The 18,133-nt window shown below is 43.1% G+C and overlaps 1 protein-coding gene across 1 annotated transcript in view; it reads right to left on the minus strand.

The window, feature by feature from the left end:
- TAFA4 (TAFA chemokine like family member 4) overlaps positions 1–15,278 on the minus strand; it is a 71,053-nt gene extending 55,775 nt beyond the window's left edge. Inside the window, exon 1 of the mRNA XM_052678934.1 lies at positions 14,080–15,278. The gene's annotated coding sequence lies outside the window, so the exon portion shown is untranslated. The remainder of the gene's footprint in view (positions 1–14,079) is intronic.
- Between the last annotated feature and the right edge of the window lie 2,855 nt (positions 15,279–18,133).

An 18,133-nucleotide genomic window follows, 5' to 3' on the forward strand; every position in this document is an offset into this window, starting at 1 on the left:
AGCTTTATCTCAGCCTGTGCTGAGCCCTGACTGACTCATACACCTCGTCACAGCCAGCAGTGCCCTGCCTTCCTCCTCTCCAATCTCTTTGAGGTTTTTCTCCACCTTTTGACTCCCAGAGCACTGTCCTTTTGCCACAGCCTCCAGATTTACTATCAGATTGCCAGCTGTTTTCCTTGCTTCCCCCAGATACAATTTGTCTGAGGTCACGCTCACAACAGCAGAGCTAAATAAAATAACCACCATTTCTGTTCCTCTGTGTTGTGCTTTCTGAGCACGTTATAGGTACTCACATCTGAATAAGAACCAGTATTTCCAGCTGCCTTGGATGGACAGTTAATTTGGTTGATGGTTTGGTTTGTTTTTCGGTTGTGGTTTAAGGAAAGAGATTGCAGGAACCTTTCATTTCTCTGATTTCTGACACAATCCCATTTTTCAGGTCCCTGCAATACATATTTTTGCATTTTCTGGTAAATGAAATGTGAATATCGTCCTAGAGGCAACAATCCTCACACTTAGCTACAATAAAGAGAGCAGCCTCCAAATTTCGATCCTATTAGCAACAGGTAGGAAACATCTCAGCAGATGTCATCTTTCTGTGGCTTCAGATAGGCAATATTAAGTAAACAGAGCCCCACCATCCCAGACACAACTTTTCAGTAGTTGGCCCTACCAATAATCCCATGAAAATAGGACAAGGGAGAACGGTTTTAAACTAAAGATGGAGGAGGTTTAGGCTAGATATTAAGAGGAAGTTTTTCACACAAAGGCTGGTGATGCACTGGAACAGGTTGCCCAAGGAGGCTGTGGATGCCCCATCCCTGGAGGCATTCAAGGCCAGGCTGGATGTGGCTCTGGGCAGCCTGGTCTGCTGGTTGGCGACCTGCACATAGCAGGGGGGTTGAAACCAGATGAGCACTGTGGTCCTTTTCAACCCAGGCCATTCTATGATTCTATGGAAAAAAAAACCCTCAGCATGCCCCTCCATGCTATTGCCATTTGTAGCTCAAATGCAGCTGTCCTTCCAGAAAACAAGATTATGAGAACTTCACTGGATTCTGAGTCAAGTTTTCAACAGATATTTCCCTTTTGGGATGATGATAATGTCCTATACTTTCCTAAACTGCAGTTAAGTAGCAAGCAGCCCTTTGTAGGAAGACTAGGAGACAGACATTCTTGATTGTTACATACCATGAAATGTGTCCTCAGACTCAAGAAAAGATGCCCTTTTTGCAAGTAGGCACAAGTCAAATATATTTCTCAGACCCAGTCAATGCTAACGGAACAAAAATGTAATGGACTGTGAAAAACAGATCAGACTGGATTATGGATTTTAAGGGACAACTAACTAGAGTGTGTGAGGGGCTGAGCTAATTAAATACTTCCCCATCAGGACCACAGCTGCATTTTATTTAATTTTTCAATTTCCCATTGGAGATGAATTGTGATTCACTTTAAAAAGAGATTCTTCTTGTAAATCGATCAGTGTTAGACCCATTTGACCTACCAGTGTCTCTTTAAAGATTGATGAACTGAAACACAAAAGTGAAATTCTCTCACTTTAACCGTTCCCATCTGAATTTCCTTCACCGTGAGATACATTTTTAAAGAGCCCTATGGAGAGGTTACGTCATTGATTCAAATCCAAATGTTCAGGTTATTGCACAAAGCACTTTCATAGCCTGGCAATAAGCAAAACAGCCACACAGAACAAGAGACAATCACAGGACTATTGCACTTGAAATCTTGCTGTCAGTAGAAACGCTCTACATCTCAGGGACAACAGCAAGAATTTCTTAGGCCTTTTAACTTTAACAGTGGTAAATAACACAATGGAAAACAAAAAGCTAAAATGGAATTGGAGAAAAAAATCCAAACGTGATACATAAAATCAAATATTAGATCTCCCTGCAAACAGCAACCTTCACAATCAGCAAAAGAGCCTGTAGGTAACCAAGCCTCTGCTCACCAGAGGCTGCCACTGCATCAGAAAGAAAGGCAGAGTTTCGCACTGTTTTGGGTAAATCCCTCTCATTTTCCTGCAGCCATCTGCTGCCTATTTGGTCTGACTGTTTTTAAACCATCTCCACCCTCACCTCACACTCAAAGAGAATGGTCAGAATTCCCTTCTCCGCTCACAGCTGCTGACTGATAAGTACCTAAAGGATGTTTTAGAAAGAGCCCCATAGAGACAGCTGTTCATATGTAAGATGGAAATGAGCGATATTTCTGCTCCTGAAATATTCTTTATTTATGTTACCACCCTCTTGGTCCTTTTCCTAATTTTGATGGCTTTAAGCAAATAGGGGAAGTACTTGGGTAATGATCTACTCAGCTTCCTTCAAACTGTTTAATTCTGAGGAGGTGTTTGTGAGTATGAGGTGTTTTATAGCATCTTTCTGGCAGAAAGATACCATAACTTACTTGGTGCACAGACAGTACTGCTTAAAACAGAATAAATGGCCATTTAGGGTGTGGTTCATCATTTTAGTTTATTTTTGTACTCAAGCCAAGGACAGCTGATCTTGTCTTTTTTAATTTGACTCAACTGAACAGGACTCCTCATTATTTTTCTGCTTGCAGTACCACTATCGAGCTTATTACATGAGAATAGCAGTATCACATGAGTAATCTACTGCCTTTTGAACCTGAAGGTCTCAACATCTGATCTTAGAGAGTAAGAAAAATTCCTAATTTAATACTGGAATATTCCTATCATAGTCAGTCTAATGGGAAAGAGCTTCTGAAGCTCACTGTTTTCCATTCTGAAGTATTTAGGGTCAAAATACTTCTGCACAGCAGATGACGGTGCAGAGATGCATAAGCGTGGAGATCAAGAGCAGGCTGCCTATACAATGGAGAGCCAAGATCTGTGTGCTGTTTGTCAGCATTTAGGCTAGAAGTGTGAGTGTTGCATCATGGAGATAGCAGATTGAAGGCTAGCATGACTGCTATTGCTCTGCTTGAGTCTGTGTTAAGTTAGCAGAGCTGTTAAGCTCCAGAGCAACAGCCTAAGCACAGCTGTATGTCACTGGTGACCTCCTGAAGCTCTCCCCAACCTTTAGGATTTGTGACACAAGTGTAGAGCCACAGCCATACCCTGCCTGCGTCTTGTGCAGCACTGAACAAAAAATTGTCAGGATGAAAGAACTAATCCCACTGTTGCTCCCCTGGCACTGAAAAACCAGTAACAGTGTCTCTGCTGTGACTGGGTTACCTTCAGCTGGATTTGCACAAGTAGCAGGATTTTTTTTTTCCCCTAACATCTCTAAGTAAGATCTGCTGAGCACCATGTAATAACAATGAAGACAGACCAGACTTGACAGGTTTGCAATTAATTTTCCTTGGCTCTTATTTACATCTTTGGTCCTGGCAGCCTTCCTCTTCTGAATGAAAAACACTGGCTCCAATCGTAGCTCCTAATGTAACAAAATCCATAATGTGGCAGGTGTTTGCTACTCATTTCATTGACACAAGTATTATCTTTAATCAAAAGCCAAAGCAAGACAAAATGAATAAAACAAGACAAACCCACGCAAAGCCTGAAGCAGCAGTCTATGCTCAACTTTTCACAGCTTGTCAGGGAGCTGCTGAGTAACAATCTCAGGGTAAAATTTGTCTGTCTGGGGCAAAATCACGCTCTGTACTGTCAAATCATCATGGAAGCTCAACAGAGTCATCCTCACAGAGTTCTCAGCTCCTGTCCTATGTGCCAATATCACACCGAGGGAGTTTACAAAGGCACTGCCCAATTGGCTGCATGGCATACCCACAGCATAGCCCCTCTCTTTGGCATCACCCAGCTGAGATTCCTCAAAGAAGGCAGCCACAGGAGAAAGCCAAATCTGAAATCTTTGTGAACTAACTATTGCTTTACCCTTGGAAGCTAACAGTTGTCTAGAAACAATAAGAATAAACAAACTTCAGAACAACTGTTGGACAACGCAATTGCAACAGAAAGTCAGTGACCCAAGGACCTGAAGCAGCAGCTCAGCCATGCTTGTCAAATGATGTATTTGTAGCTGCACTGAAATTTGAGAAAATATATTCTGGAAAAAAAAAACCACCAAAACAACAGGATCTTCAAGCTTGAAAACCAGCATGACTTGGGAGTCACTTAGAATTTAAGCATGACAACTGTGGAAGCTTTATTCCAGGCACAGTACTATGCACATAAATATTCTGCTGGGGAATCCACCAGTGGAACTCGTGAGAGAAAAAAAAAAGAAGAAAAAGTTTCTGACAGAGCAGCCTTTCCAGTAGAAGGCCATTTATCTCCTCCTTTAATGAGATCAGCTACCATGCTGTCAGAGGGCAGCTCCTTCTACCTCCTCCTCCCCTGGGAGCAGTGGCCAGAAGAGCAGCCGGCCATCCTGGCACGCACACAGAGCCCTGCTCCTGCACAGCACAGCCAGGTGCCCCTTTGCAGTTAGCTGGTCTCTGCCCTGACAGGAGGTGCACGATATTAAAAGCAATGTGGGCTGAAAGACAGAGGCCTTGAGACATCCCTTTTCAATTACATGTAATTTGTAAAGCCAGTCCAAAAAAAAACCAAAAAAAAAAAAAACAAAAAAAAAACCAACAAAAAAAAGCAAGATTTGAGCCTGGGATTTTACCAGCTATGACATGCACTGCACAGGTGATCAAAGAGAAGAATTTGCCAGTCACTGGAAAAAGCAACCTGGCTCCCACCACGTAAAGGCTGTAAATATTACTATTGATCAGAATGGAACTATTTTCATCCAGCTGCAATGCACTGGACATTAAGCATCTGCAGAATGAAGGCCTGTGTAAGCGAAAGCTAGGACAGACAGTCCCAGAGATTTAACATTCTCAATACACGAGCAATTTGCAAAAGAATAATTCACCGAGAACACTATGAAACCACATTAAAAATTAAAGGATGATATCAGAAGTTGATGTTATGTAACATTCCAGGTTATGTCACGGTATATTGACATATACAACAAATTAGAACAGCTAATTCATCTTACCACCTTCCACTGATAATTTTGTAATTAAGTCACTTATCTTTATCTGCATATTTAAGAATTCGGATCTTTCATTATTCATCTCTTAAAGAAAATCAATGTTGCCCTGATTTTGCCACAGCTCAAACAAGCGAGCGGTATTAGTTAAGATAAGACAGCTTAATAGGAAAATAATTCATTAACTTTATTAACAAGCACTAAGAAAACGTTGCGAGGCAAATTTTCCTACTCCTAGAAGTCTGAATTATGAACCAAAACTTAAAGGTGTCCAGTGTGATTAAAATACATATAATGGATCTTAAAAAAAAAAACCAAAACAACACATAAACAGAAAAGGCAGATGGGAAAACTAATTGAGATAGAGTTCAATGAAACATTACAGACGTTTCATCCTCAGTACCGAGTCACGTTACAAAAACCTCCATCAAAAAGCATAACAGTCTGAAATGAATGGAGAGATGGAAGTTAACGTGCAGCGCCGGTGAGAAGTCAGCGCCTTCCTGCCTCTCCACTGTGCAGTTCTAAATATTTGCACATCAAAACAGCCCCTGGTTTTACACTTGGGATCCACACGCTTTGTAAAAGGCACTATGGAATAAGTAAACTTTGAATCTGTGTTTCTTGAGGAAGCGGAGTTTTCTAGTCATCTTAAGTGTCCTTTTCTTCTCAGGGTGACCTTAACTTTCAGATTTGTAAAATGGTTTCCTCTTGTGCTCAATCCTACCGTGTAATAAATTTTAAAAATGACTATTTATCTTCTTTAATATATTAGTCATACGTAGCAGGAGAAACCTCTGTGGGATTTTTTGCTATTGAGTTTGCTCCAGCTTAAGTCAATGCTGATTTAGAAAAAATAACTTATGCTTAGCGACAAACAATCATGAATACATTTATTGGAATAACATCTTTCCATTCCCCTCCAGCAGCGCGTTTGGTTTATCGTTTGCCATCCTATAGATCGGCGTATATTTACAGTGACCAAGGCAATTTCAAAGCAATGCTTTTATGTTGCCCATCTTATTACACTTCTGCAGACCTGGTCCGCTGGCATTTCGAAAACAAATAGATCTGATCTGTTAAAGAAATGTAAATGAAATGCAAATCAGCCAGGCAGGTATAAGTTTTATTTATCTGAGAAAAGTGAGAATGGGTGCCATGTTGCAAAACTTGTACTGAAGCAAGTCGAAATGTTTCTAGATGTCGCCTCACTAATCATGACCTCAGCTGCCTGCACCATGTAATGACAATAATGAATAAACATGCTGTGCTTATGAAGAACTAGAACCTAACAAGCTGATCAATTGTTAATTCTATAAAGTGACTAAAACGTGTCTCTACTATCAATAAGTAAATCAGCTTCTATTTGCGGGGCTCATGCACCTTGCACATATCCCCCAGCTATTCTACCCTTCTCTATAATAATGTAATTATCAGTTTGGTCCTATTAAAATACAACCTGAATTAGATTTATTTTATTTTATTTTTGTTCTTGAGTGTGGAAAAATAGGAGAAATTACCAGGCTATTTAAAGAGAGACACCGCATTCATCTGGAGGTTACGGATCTTCCATTTGCTTGCCAATTAGTAATGCACAATCCTTCATTTGAAAGCCAATTATTTTAAAATATTGTTCTTAAATGTTATGGATTGCTATCAGATAGCTATTGCAGAGAATGTGTCCCTTTTGTTATTAAAGCTCTCTTACTTTAAGCCTCATAATAAAGAGTTTAAACAAAAGACAACAATACCCATTAACTGTAATGGATTGTATTACTTCAGTACAAAAATAAAATAAAATCAGTCTGGCTTTATTCAAGCTGTAGCTTTCATATAAGATGAGGAAAAAAACAGAAGATAGATCATTTTTGTAGTCAGGATACAATTACTTATATTCCAAGGATGCTGATTACAAATAGCTACCACTCTCAACTACCCTTCCAAGCAAGTCTTAACAGCAATCATTTACACATTAGTGAAGCTTCTGTTCAAGAAGAACACAGAACACACACAAAAAAATACACAAGTTTTGCTCTAAACACCCCCATTTTCCTTTCATTTCTCCTGCCATCTGCAAAGAAACCGGATGCATGCAGCTACCTTTGCATCCATGCACCAGCACGGCTTGGCTCAGCTGTGGCCGTGAGCATGCAGCGTGTGTTGGTGAGTGATGCACAACAGCACACTAAGTAATTGTGTTTTATGCTGCTGCTGCACCTCACTCAGAGCTATAACCAGTAATTAGTCTTAAAGGTTTAGAGATTATATGTTTATTATGTTGTTAAATTTAAGGATACGTCACAAAAAAAAAAAAAAAAAAAAAAATGTTGGGAACATCTACAGGAAGGAAATGTTCTGGAGGGAAATGGTATTAAGTGTGTGGATAAGCTCAATACCAATTAATTTCTAACAGTTAATGAACCAAATGAGCCTATTCATTTCTCAGGTGGAATGTTTCACTGATTCTGCCAGAAATTGCCTTGCTTCACCTCACATCCATCCCTCTGTGTCAATTTGGTGTTGAAACAGAGGGACAATCCTTCTTACCTGATGTACTCATAAATTAAAAGAATCAGTGCAGCTTCCTGAAGGCAAATTTCCTAACAAAATTTTGGTCTCTTAATGGGCCCTAAGCAGAAACCAATCTCTAATTAAACAGAAGCTGAACAGATCATTTTAGCAGCACACAAAAAACATGGGATAATTCAGTACTAAAATGATTATTTTACTTATCCCCCTCCATTCAGCTCGTTAAGCCTATAACAGGTAAACACTTCCATAGTTAAGCTGCTACTGCTGTAGCACATTTCAGCTAAACAAGCCACGTCAAAAACTCTCTTCTGCTCTTACAGGTAATGGATATCAATGCAAGGGTTCAGAGATGCTGTCTGACTTCTGTAACAGGAATACCTATGACAAACTTTCTATATTCCACAGAATTGCTCATCCTTTTTCAGACTCAGTGGCCTATTTTATTTATTATTTATTGCTTTCTAACCACTGTGCTTCACAGTCATTACATTACATTACATTACATTACAAGTAGTGATGCAGCCAACACGAGCCCACCAGATAGTCAGGATCTTTTACAGCTACCTGTATTCATGCTGGGGCCATTCAGTGAAATCAATGAAAATCTCATGGAGTGAGACAAAGCTGCCTATGTGGAAATAGGAAAAGTTTGGCTTTCTAACGTCAGCTGATCAACATTAAGTTTAGCAGCTCGCTGCATCCCAATGCTTCTTGAGGAAGGAGCAGTGCTGAGCCCCACCAAGGTTTCAGCAGCCTCTTCTCTGTTCAACTGCACGCTTGGCAAGGCAGAACCCAGGGAGCATCTCTGAGTAATATGGGGGCTCAGCCAGCTCTCCCCAGAGATGATAGAGACGGTATGCAGGTGGCAGTGGGAGCACATTGCCAGTCATCACCAAGATTTCCTTTGCACTCTCTACACGTGTTCTAGGAACAGGGCATCTGGATGTCCCAAACACTGTCCTGGCACTGAGATGACTGTGGCAACAGCCAGAAGAGCAGATAACAGTGAAGATGACCCTCTTGCCTTCAGGCAATTATATCTGCTGGGCATTTGGCAGGAAACTGGAAGGAAGCAAGGAGTCAAAAGCACACAGGCTGCTGGAATGGCCAGCTTAGGGATCATCACCATCACTTTTTCCTTCTTGGGCTACTAATGAAGAAGGAGCCCCGAAGGTTAATTTAAGTGGAGCGTATTAACCCCAGGACTTGTGTCCAAAATCATGCTTCTGTTAAAGATCTCATCCACATCTGTTTTATAGTTTCAACAGAACAATAATTTCCATTTAGGAGTCTAACTTAATTTTATTGAGAAATTATAATATCAAAGCATTATATTCATTTTGAAAGACATTCCTCTTCCTATCCCCAACATTATTAGCATGTTACAGTGGCTTAAATTAAAAAAGAAACATTTTATCACTCTCTGATATCAGCTCACCGCAATATAACATTTTTGAAACAGGAAAATATCACAGCTTGGCATCATAAATTCAGTGCTGCAACAAGATAAATCCTTCCTATTAATATAAACCGCTGTATTTTCACTATATCTCTTTATCTGCAATGCAATTCTATTTGCTGATCAGACCATCATAAACACACATAATTCTCATTGAATAATGGAAACAGCAAAGAAAACCAAGTGTAACTGTGCTCTCTAGGCTAAAGCAGCCACAGCCTGGTCCTTCAAACAGATTCACTCACTCAGGGATGCTTCTGCTCACCAATGACAATATAAAATACCACAGCCTCCATAACCGGAGTCTGGATGACACAGCAAATGACATCAAAGTACAGTCACTCCTTAATTACACATGCACAGAATGTACACTGGAAGCTTTAATAACTCTCGGTCTATACAAATCCCAGATGCACCAGTGTAAGACCAGGGACCCTATCAACAAATCGTTTCCAAATTTTTTAATTGAGCATCTGAAATGACTCAGGAAAAAGGAAACTTGTTTAATTTCGTTGAGGAGAAAAATCACTACCCATCCAGTGCTGCCTACGACAACTGAGTTCCCTCCTCCTCAGAAATTTATACCAGGTGTGAATTTGGCACACAGCTTGGGAAACGCAAACACGTCGATGAAAAACCTGCATTATGCAGATGGGAACCTGAGATCTGCCCAAAGAACTTGTGTCAGCTGGTTTGCTCATGGCTGGGCACTACTCAAATGATTCTGGTTGAGGCAGCAGTTTCTTGCTGACTAGACAAATGCCTAGGAACATTTTAAGAGCTAAAACATCAGTGTCCTGCTTTCTCCTGTTACATGGTTAGTCACTTCCAGAATCAAAGTCAGGCTGGTGCCAGCTATACTGCATCCTTCAGCTCACCAGGATGTGATGCACAGCCAGGTGCTGAGAGTGGCAGGCTGGAGAACAGCAAGGAGCAGGAGCTCTGCGCTGAGGGCTGGGGACTAAGGCCCTTAACCAGAATATTGCTGTCCTGTAACAGTGAGGCTGGAAGTGGTGCCACTTAATCCTTTATCCTCATGGCACTTGACTTGTTATTTTAAAGGAAGGAGGGGAAAAGTTCGTGCTGTTGCTGCACAGAGGGAAATATCCTCCAAGGAGAAAGGCCTGACCCCACCAGAGTTTTTATTCCATAGGTGTTCCCTGTTAAGTGTAACTGAAATTGAAACACAACAGAAGGGCAATAAAAACAATGGGTCACCTTCGGAGTCACAGAGATACCTGATACTACTTTCCTTCATTTAAGCTTTACACTGGCATAGTTCTACTGACTCTGAGGAAATCAGTCTTTCACCTCTCAGTCTTTCCAAAATAATCACTGGGGAAAAAAAAAAAAAGAAGAAAAAAGAAAAAAAAAAAGAGAGGGAAAAAAAAAAAAAAAGAAAAACTGGTGAAATCTACCATCCTTTGTTCCTCCATATAAGACTCTTTAGAATAGCAAAGGACCTGACTTCAGTGACACAACCCAATAGAAATCCCCATAGCTTGCAAGTATTCCGGATGCTTTGCCACTGCAAAGCAGCTCACGTTGCACTGCCTAACCTCAGGTGAAAGTGTGCTGTGATCTTCTGATCTACAGGGTTGGCACTGGCTTCAAAACAACTGCTTGCATAGTGGTTATCAAATTTTTAAAAGGGAAAAAGAGATGCTGAGAGAGTTATCCTGAGTAGACTTTGAGAGGGGGCAAGAAGTCCCAGGGCCATAAACCATAAGACTGAGACAAGGAAAATCCAATATATTGGATACATACATATCTTTGTTCTGAAAACTCTTCCAAAAACTGAGACAAAGCAATATCCTCAACACTTTCCTCAGAGCACTGGAATGAAGCTTAGCACACAAAGGCGTCTTTGCTGCTCCTTATTCACATTGTTAGCGAGTTAAAGATTTGTCTTGGAGTGTTATTAAATATTGATGTTCCAAACAAAACAATTACTTGCACTCACAAATTCAAGTTTAGCTCTAGATTAAGGAATTGATGTTTCATTGGCCAACAGAGCAATGCAGTATTGGAAGAGCATATTAATTTCAAGATTTCACAAGAAGCCCTATTCTAGATGAACCTGAGTATTTTAGTGTTTACCTCTTCAAGACACTTTTCTTTCTACCACTTCAGCAGTGATGGTCAAATTCTTTCCATTCAAAGCCCAGTCCTTAATTGGTCATCTTGCTTGAGCAAGGGCAGCAGGTGTTGGCTTCAGATTGATTAAAGGTCAGCATGGGGAGATCAAGAGCTGCTCTGCACAAGTACTTCCAACTGGTTGTTAATTATGTAAGCCAGACCCATCATATCTGGGAGGCAATAGCAGGGAATGCTTCCTTGTTAAGACGTACGACCCAGAGAATGCTGGGCTTAATCTTGTTCTTAGGAACAGATATAAATCTCAGTTTCCATGGAACTTCAATCATATCCCAGAATTACCAGAACTGGGACAACCTTCTGTATCTGTTGGGTGAAAGTGCTATGGAATACATGCGCATGGACCAGACCATTTCTGCACCCTGGTGAGACAGAAAAACTGTTCAGATTTGGTCTGAAATCTGTCACTAAGCCTCTTATGTCATTTTGTGTGTGTCTTTCTTGTACAATTAGGAGCTTTTAGCTGCCAGGGTACCTTTGCCTTGCACCAGCGCTGAAGAAAAATAATAGTAAACATAGGTGTGAAAGTAGGAGAAAGAAAATAATTCAGCTACAGCATCATCTAAATATGAGATAGTAAGTAATAGCATTTAAAAAAAAATCTATTTCACAGAGATGAAAATCATTACAGTTCTCTAGAGACCCTTTCTCTCGGCAGTAGCCCATGTTATTTCCTAGCTGGTAAAAATGTGCCACAGGATACCAAAGGACGCTAACATTCTTCTCATTTTAATGCTCCCATAATCCAATGATGGCTTGTTTACTGCTTTCTAATTTAAAGGTAATTCATTAGATGTATCCTGTCACGTTTTATTGGCATCAAAGGTGTAAGAATCACATGTACCTCTGAGGCACATCTGCTCTATTGCTAATATTCTGCACGGTTCCCTCAATACAAATGACTATCAACGCAAAGGCACAGGTAAGAGAGTTTGTGTGTGTGTGTGTGTGTGTGTGTGTACACATAACTACAGACAAAAAATATATATATATATATTAAAACTTCAGGGATGAACTCTGGACCAAAATTTTATGTTTGAGAGTAAGAACTCCAGAAGAAAATAGTTAAACTGATACACATGATTTGTGTGCAAATATCTGTGATACTGACACATGCCTCACACAGCCAGTGCTGAAGACCCCCACTGACCTGCAGGGAACTTGAACAAATCTGCTGCAGACTGATGAAGGTTACAGAAGCAGAAATGCCCATTCCAGGGGACAGGCTGTGCTTGGTAACACGTGCTGTGATTCTGCAAAAAGCTACCCTAGAAAACTGAGTTTAAGCCACCCAAGAGCAACATAGCAGGATCAGAGGCTGAGAGCTTCAGCGCTGCTGGACATCAGCCGCACAGAGACATTCAGGTCCTGGGGTGAAGGCAAAAGCATAGCAGGACCCACCAGCATGGCATGGGTATGCAGGCCATCCTGCCCCTCAAGCTCCAGCAGCACCTACTGGCTGCATGGTTTCCCTGCTCACCCTCCAGCACTGGGTCTGTGCCCACCTCCACGCGAGCAGCTGTGCTCCAAGTGATGAGGTGCAGTTTGTACAGGTGCAGCCTCTGCATGCTCTCACACATTGCCCATGCTGCCTTCCAGCCACGGAGCCTGAGAACTCTTTGGCTGTTTGTATTCTGCCAACAAGCAGCGCAGCCACATTGTATCTATCAACATCAGGTAACTAATATGTCCAACTCTTCCCAAATCTTTGATCCATCAGACTAACCATACACACGTGTCTGTTTAATGAACCGTGCCTATCTGAGAGGGCACAAGACAGAGCAGAACAATGAAAGCATGCAAGGAAGCCACCCTGTACGTCCAAACTTGTGTTATACCATCAGAGCAGAGCAGGATCACCATCAGTTTGGAAGGCAGCTTGGGTCAGTACGTGACCAAAACCATCCCCTCATTGGCTGTTGGTGATGTCATGCCCATGCATTAATCCCCAGTGACTGCAGGTTTAACATCACACATATCACCGCGTCATCTACATAACGATGACAAACTCGACTTTGAGAGGAAATTACCGGCTCAGAGAACAAAGCAACTTGTTGAAACAAGGAAAGTGGCATCCCTTAAATCATCTCTTTCAGCTTTTTCATTTTGTCAAACCGAAGTTGGTGGGCTCAGGGAATAACACATGCCTCTCTGAAAGGAGTGGGTATTATTAGGGCTCTATTTTAAAGAAAGTAAATCTTCAAGCCCTCCCGCTTGTGAACATAAAAGTACAGTGGTAAGAAACAACCAGATCTAGGAAATGAAAGTATTTCAGAAGCTATAAAACTGATAGTGAAATTAAAAACATTTCTAAAAAGGGAGAAAGAACACAACCCAAAAGTAAGAGTGATACCTGCAAAGCAAGCTGCCCGACTGCTAGCACCATCCGAGTCACTGGAATCACCGGACTAACTATGGCAGTAAACGAGTTTCACACGCAGCAATACGTCTGTATATTTCAATATAATAGGAATACTTTCAGCGTGATTCCCGCTGCCAGAGCGCGCCCAGCCCGCAGCGCCTTTCTAACGCGCCAATATCCCATCCCAGCCCAGCCCCTCCAAACCGGGGGGCTGCCGGGCACGGAGCCGGCGGGCCGGGGCAGCCCGATCCCAAAAAGTCTCTGAGGGTGAAGAGGAGCTCTCAGGCTCTCCCCTGTTGCCTCCGTGCGGGACGCGCTGTGCCGGCGCTCCCACCGCCGCCTACCTGGCTCCGTGCCTCTGGATGGCAGCTGGCAGCGCGCCGCCCTTCAGCTGCCGGCAGGATGATGCTCCGCACCGGCTCGGCGGTGGCTCCGAGTGCCTTCGGAGCTCCCCTCCCACTCCTCCTCTTCAGAAGCGGGCGGGGAGGAAGCGCGGTATCACGACCCTCGTTTCTCTGCCTCCCTCCCTCCACCTTCTCCCCTGGTGCCGGGGTTCCCCCCGCCCTCAAGTCGGCTCTTACCGTGCCTCTCCGCACCGGGCGGCCGGCGTGCTGTCGGGAAGATTGCGCTGCTCTGAGATGGAGCTGCCCTCCCAGCTGGGCTCGGGCGTGGAGCTGCAGAGCAGCCCGGACCTCAGCTGAGCCCCGCCGCGGTCCGGCAGAGATAGGAGGAGGAGGAGGAAGGAGACGTTTCCTCAGCCCGCAGCCCGGCCAGAGTTCGCAGCATCTTCCGGAGAAAGCCGCAACTTGAGAAGGGAGAAAAGGGTCAGGGCCACCACCTCCCCCTCCTCTTATCACAGATCTGGTCACTGCGGCTCCGGACACCACAGTTCTGCGTGTTATCAATAAATCATCAAGCTCGGGAATTTAGTTCAAATGGAAAAAAAGTGAAAGAGCGACTGCGAAGCCAGGGTCAGTGCTTTCCAGCACGCTGGAAAACGGAGTCTGCCTCCTGCTCTGCCACTGACTTTCTGCGCAGCCTTCACCAACTCACTTTGCAGCCTCCGTTCCTCCTGCAGCCCCGCTGCGTGCTTCGCCAGCGATATCCGAATACGCGCTTCTGCGGGAGGCAGGTGCTTAAATACGAGGGAGGGCACCGTCTCGCAATAAGTGGTTGTAGAGCTTAATGCGATGGCAGGGAACGCAGCCAGGATCAGACTAAGTGCTGCTGTAATGCAAATCATCATCTAGAACAAACATTCTTTAAATAGGAAGAACCACTGAAGATATGCTTTGTGGAGCAGGGCAGGCTACTTTGAGTATAAGAAATCACTCAACTGCTATAGATTTGGAATTGCATTATTTGCCTTCCAAGTCGGCCACTTGCAACTTTTTTAAGCATGCTTTTGAAAACCAGTGAAAATGTCTGTAGCTTTTACACCACAGCTCATTATGAATTAATAAGCCAGCAGCAGATTCTCATACCTTGGATAAATTTATTCAGCCTGAAACAAAGGGTCCAAAAAACTCATCTTAGCTCTCCTTCATTCCACGTTAACACAACCCATCTTAGCTCTCCTAGTCAACAGGACTTACAAATGAGCCAAAATAGGAAGGAATGAGCCCATGGCATCAGGTCAGTTCTCTCAGTCCTTCCCCATGGAGCTACCACCCCTTTGCCTACTGCTCCTGACACAGTTACTCCCTTCCAGTCTTTACCCCAGACCCCTCAAAAATCAAAAGGGAGGCAGAAATGGTGGAGCAGAGAAGGAAGTCCAAGCTTGCACAAAGGGTTGTGAGAAGTAAGTTGGAAGAGGGAGGGTGGGGTGGGGGGGGGGGGTGGGGGGAAAGAGAACTGAAGGTACTGGCAGCAGAAGGAAAGATTTAGGGGATGGAGACACAAATCAGAAGAAAAAGATCAGGTCTTTCTCTCTGGGGAATAATTTGTTGAAAAGAGCCTGGCCAGGACATCAGGTGGGGATTACATGGTATCAACACCCCCAGTGTGTGTGGATAGAACAGGCTGCTGGCCACAGGTGCTTTTATAACTGAGCCGCTGGAGACAGGATCTCACTGCTTCCCTGCCCTGCTGCCCCCTGCACTCAGCTCTCCTCCCCATCTGCCTCGGGCTGGTTGTGGACTCAGTTATCCCATCCAGACAATGGAGATGGCCACGTTTCTTGCACAGGGCTGCTGTCAAAATGAATTAAGTGATGTCCAAAGAGTACTTTGAAATGCAGATATTATGCTCGCCAGTTTTAATGCCTCCAAAGCGGTCTCCAGATATCTCTAAATCCTCGAGATATCTCTGATCAATTCCTGTTTTACAGATGAGGACGTTGAGCAGAGGGACGAGCGCTTTAGTCCATCTCTTTTATGTCGGGCTCTGCGGGTCCCCCTGACCTTGCCATGGCTCAGGCTCCCAGCTCCAGCCCATAATGAGCGAGCCATCTTTTGCTGATGACATAGAACAAGCATCACACACTCAGCGCATCCCCACTGAATTTCTACCCCACTGCCTTTCTCCCCATATTTTCCTTTGTAGGTGCAAGACACAGGAGCTCCCAGTCCCCAGGCCTGTGATCAAATTATCTCTCCCTCTGTCACACATCCTAATCATCGCAGCTGGCGGTCATGCCAACAATATTAACGCTGCTGAGTAGCTTTCAGTTTTGCAATTAGCAAGGTTTTCTGCTTCCTGCAAATATAAAATAGGCTTGTACTGCTTAACGCTGCATAAATGATACAGATGCATCCAGGCCCATGGTACTGTCTCGTTGAGATGAACCGACGTTATAAGTGCTGTAGATATTTTAAATCCTTTGAAGATTACAATAGTTACAAAGCTCATTATTTCTAAATATGTTTATCTTTCCTCTCCTTTTTGTTTGCAAAATTAGGCAATGCGCAGTTTAAATAAACAGCTATTGTACTATTAAACATTGATTAAAGAAAAGAGCTCCATTTAAATTATTAAGTGGTAAGATAAAAAGCATCCTTTCTCTTTCGTATGCTACTTTATTCAGAAGTCAAACTTCTGTAGCCTCACTGAATGCTAATGAACAGCATAATAATGCACAAGGGCAAGAGGGGGCTGAGTAATTAAAAACAGAGGCCAGAAATCAAAGGGCTTGAAATATACTTACCAAAATAATTCAATTATACATTAGAAACTTGGGATAATCAAGGCACGTCCCTCAGTTTCATTCATCATTACGCCCCAATTTAATATCTCCACCAGTTTGCAGCACGCAGGGAGCAGCAACTGGGACTGCCACGTGCTGTGCTCCAACTGAGGAGACAAAGGCAATGCGTGCTCAGGTCCCACTCTCCACATTCTGCACGTTGGAAATGGCTTCACTTGGCTGAGTAAGATCTCAGTTACACTCATTTGTGGGACTATTTTTAGGCACAAGACAATTCTGTATCGGTTGTATATTCCTTTTCTCTCCAGCTTTGCAATTCATTAATAAAAATCTCCATATCCACCATTTTAGCTTCCCTGTGAGCTCATCTCTTTCCTTGGCTTCACTTCTTATGGCTTCAAGCCTTCCTGGTTATCTACAAAATCCTCTGCCCTGCCATGCAGTCTGTAGGTTTATTCAGTAAACCGTGCATTTAGCCAGGATGGCACATCGAGCCTCTGAGGTTTTCACACAACAAAAACTGGGTCAGAATATCCTGATGTAGTTTCACAACATCACCTCTTTCATGGGTCAAGGAGTCCCTGTGCCGCTTCTGGTCTCCAGGATGGCAAATGGGGACCATGCATTTCAAGGAAGCTCCAGTGCCATGTGATAGAACAGAGTAAAAAGAGCCAGTCTGACCTTGCTCAGGGATTTTGGAGTTCAGCCCTGGGTTGGTGTTGTTTTGTGCAGTCTTGATGTGACAAGCAATGATGGAATGTTGTCCCATTGGCTCCAGTGAGAGCGCTTCATGGAGGAGCTCCAAGTGGGGCACTATTGGGAAGCATAGGAAAAACAAAACCAGAAAAACAGAAGAAGTTTTCAGCTGACGAAGGACAGCGCTATTGCTCACCAAGTTTGCAGATGCATGAGTTGTCCCTTCCCTTCTGGTATATAATTAAGGCAAAACCAGGCAAAAATGGTTGGAAACAGCCAGTGGCAGGAATTTCAGCAAAACCAACACTCAGTGGTGTAGCAGCTTCCTGAAGAATCAAAGTCTGATTGTCTTATTAGGATTTTTAAAGATTTAAGAACAGAGACTGCTAGTTGTCTCTAATGAGTGCAGAAGTCAAACCCAGTACTGCTGTGCTTCACAAGGCACCAGGAGCCTGTAGGCCAGCATAGGTCAGAGAATTAGATGATGGAAAAGAGAAAGCAGAATCTCAGGTCAAGCTTTCCAAAACTAGAGGTCTTAATTAAAATGAAAGTTATGACTTTAGCAGATGGGTGCTATTTAGCAAAGTTACAGCTATTACTCAGATTTGCTGCATCTTCAATTTAGAACAAAACAAAACACTGTATGGGGAGAAGTGAGAGGGATTTGGCCGCTTGGTGACAGCAGCAAACGTGGCTGCCTTCAGCTTTCTTCAGTCCTACCAGCTTTGTTTTCCTCAATCAGAAGTAAAGTTCCTTTTAAGGTGTGTCAGCTTCCCAAAAAGATGTCCATGCAG

This window comes from Tympanuchus pallidicinctus, unplaced genomic scaffold (assembly GCF_026119805.1).
Source record: "Tympanuchus pallidicinctus isolate F22 unplaced genomic scaffold, pur_lepc_1.0 scaffold17, whole genome shotgun sequence".
Classification (NCBI taxonomy): domain Eukaryota; kingdom Metazoa; phylum Chordata; class Aves; order Galliformes; family Phasianidae; genus Tympanuchus; species Tympanuchus pallidicinctus.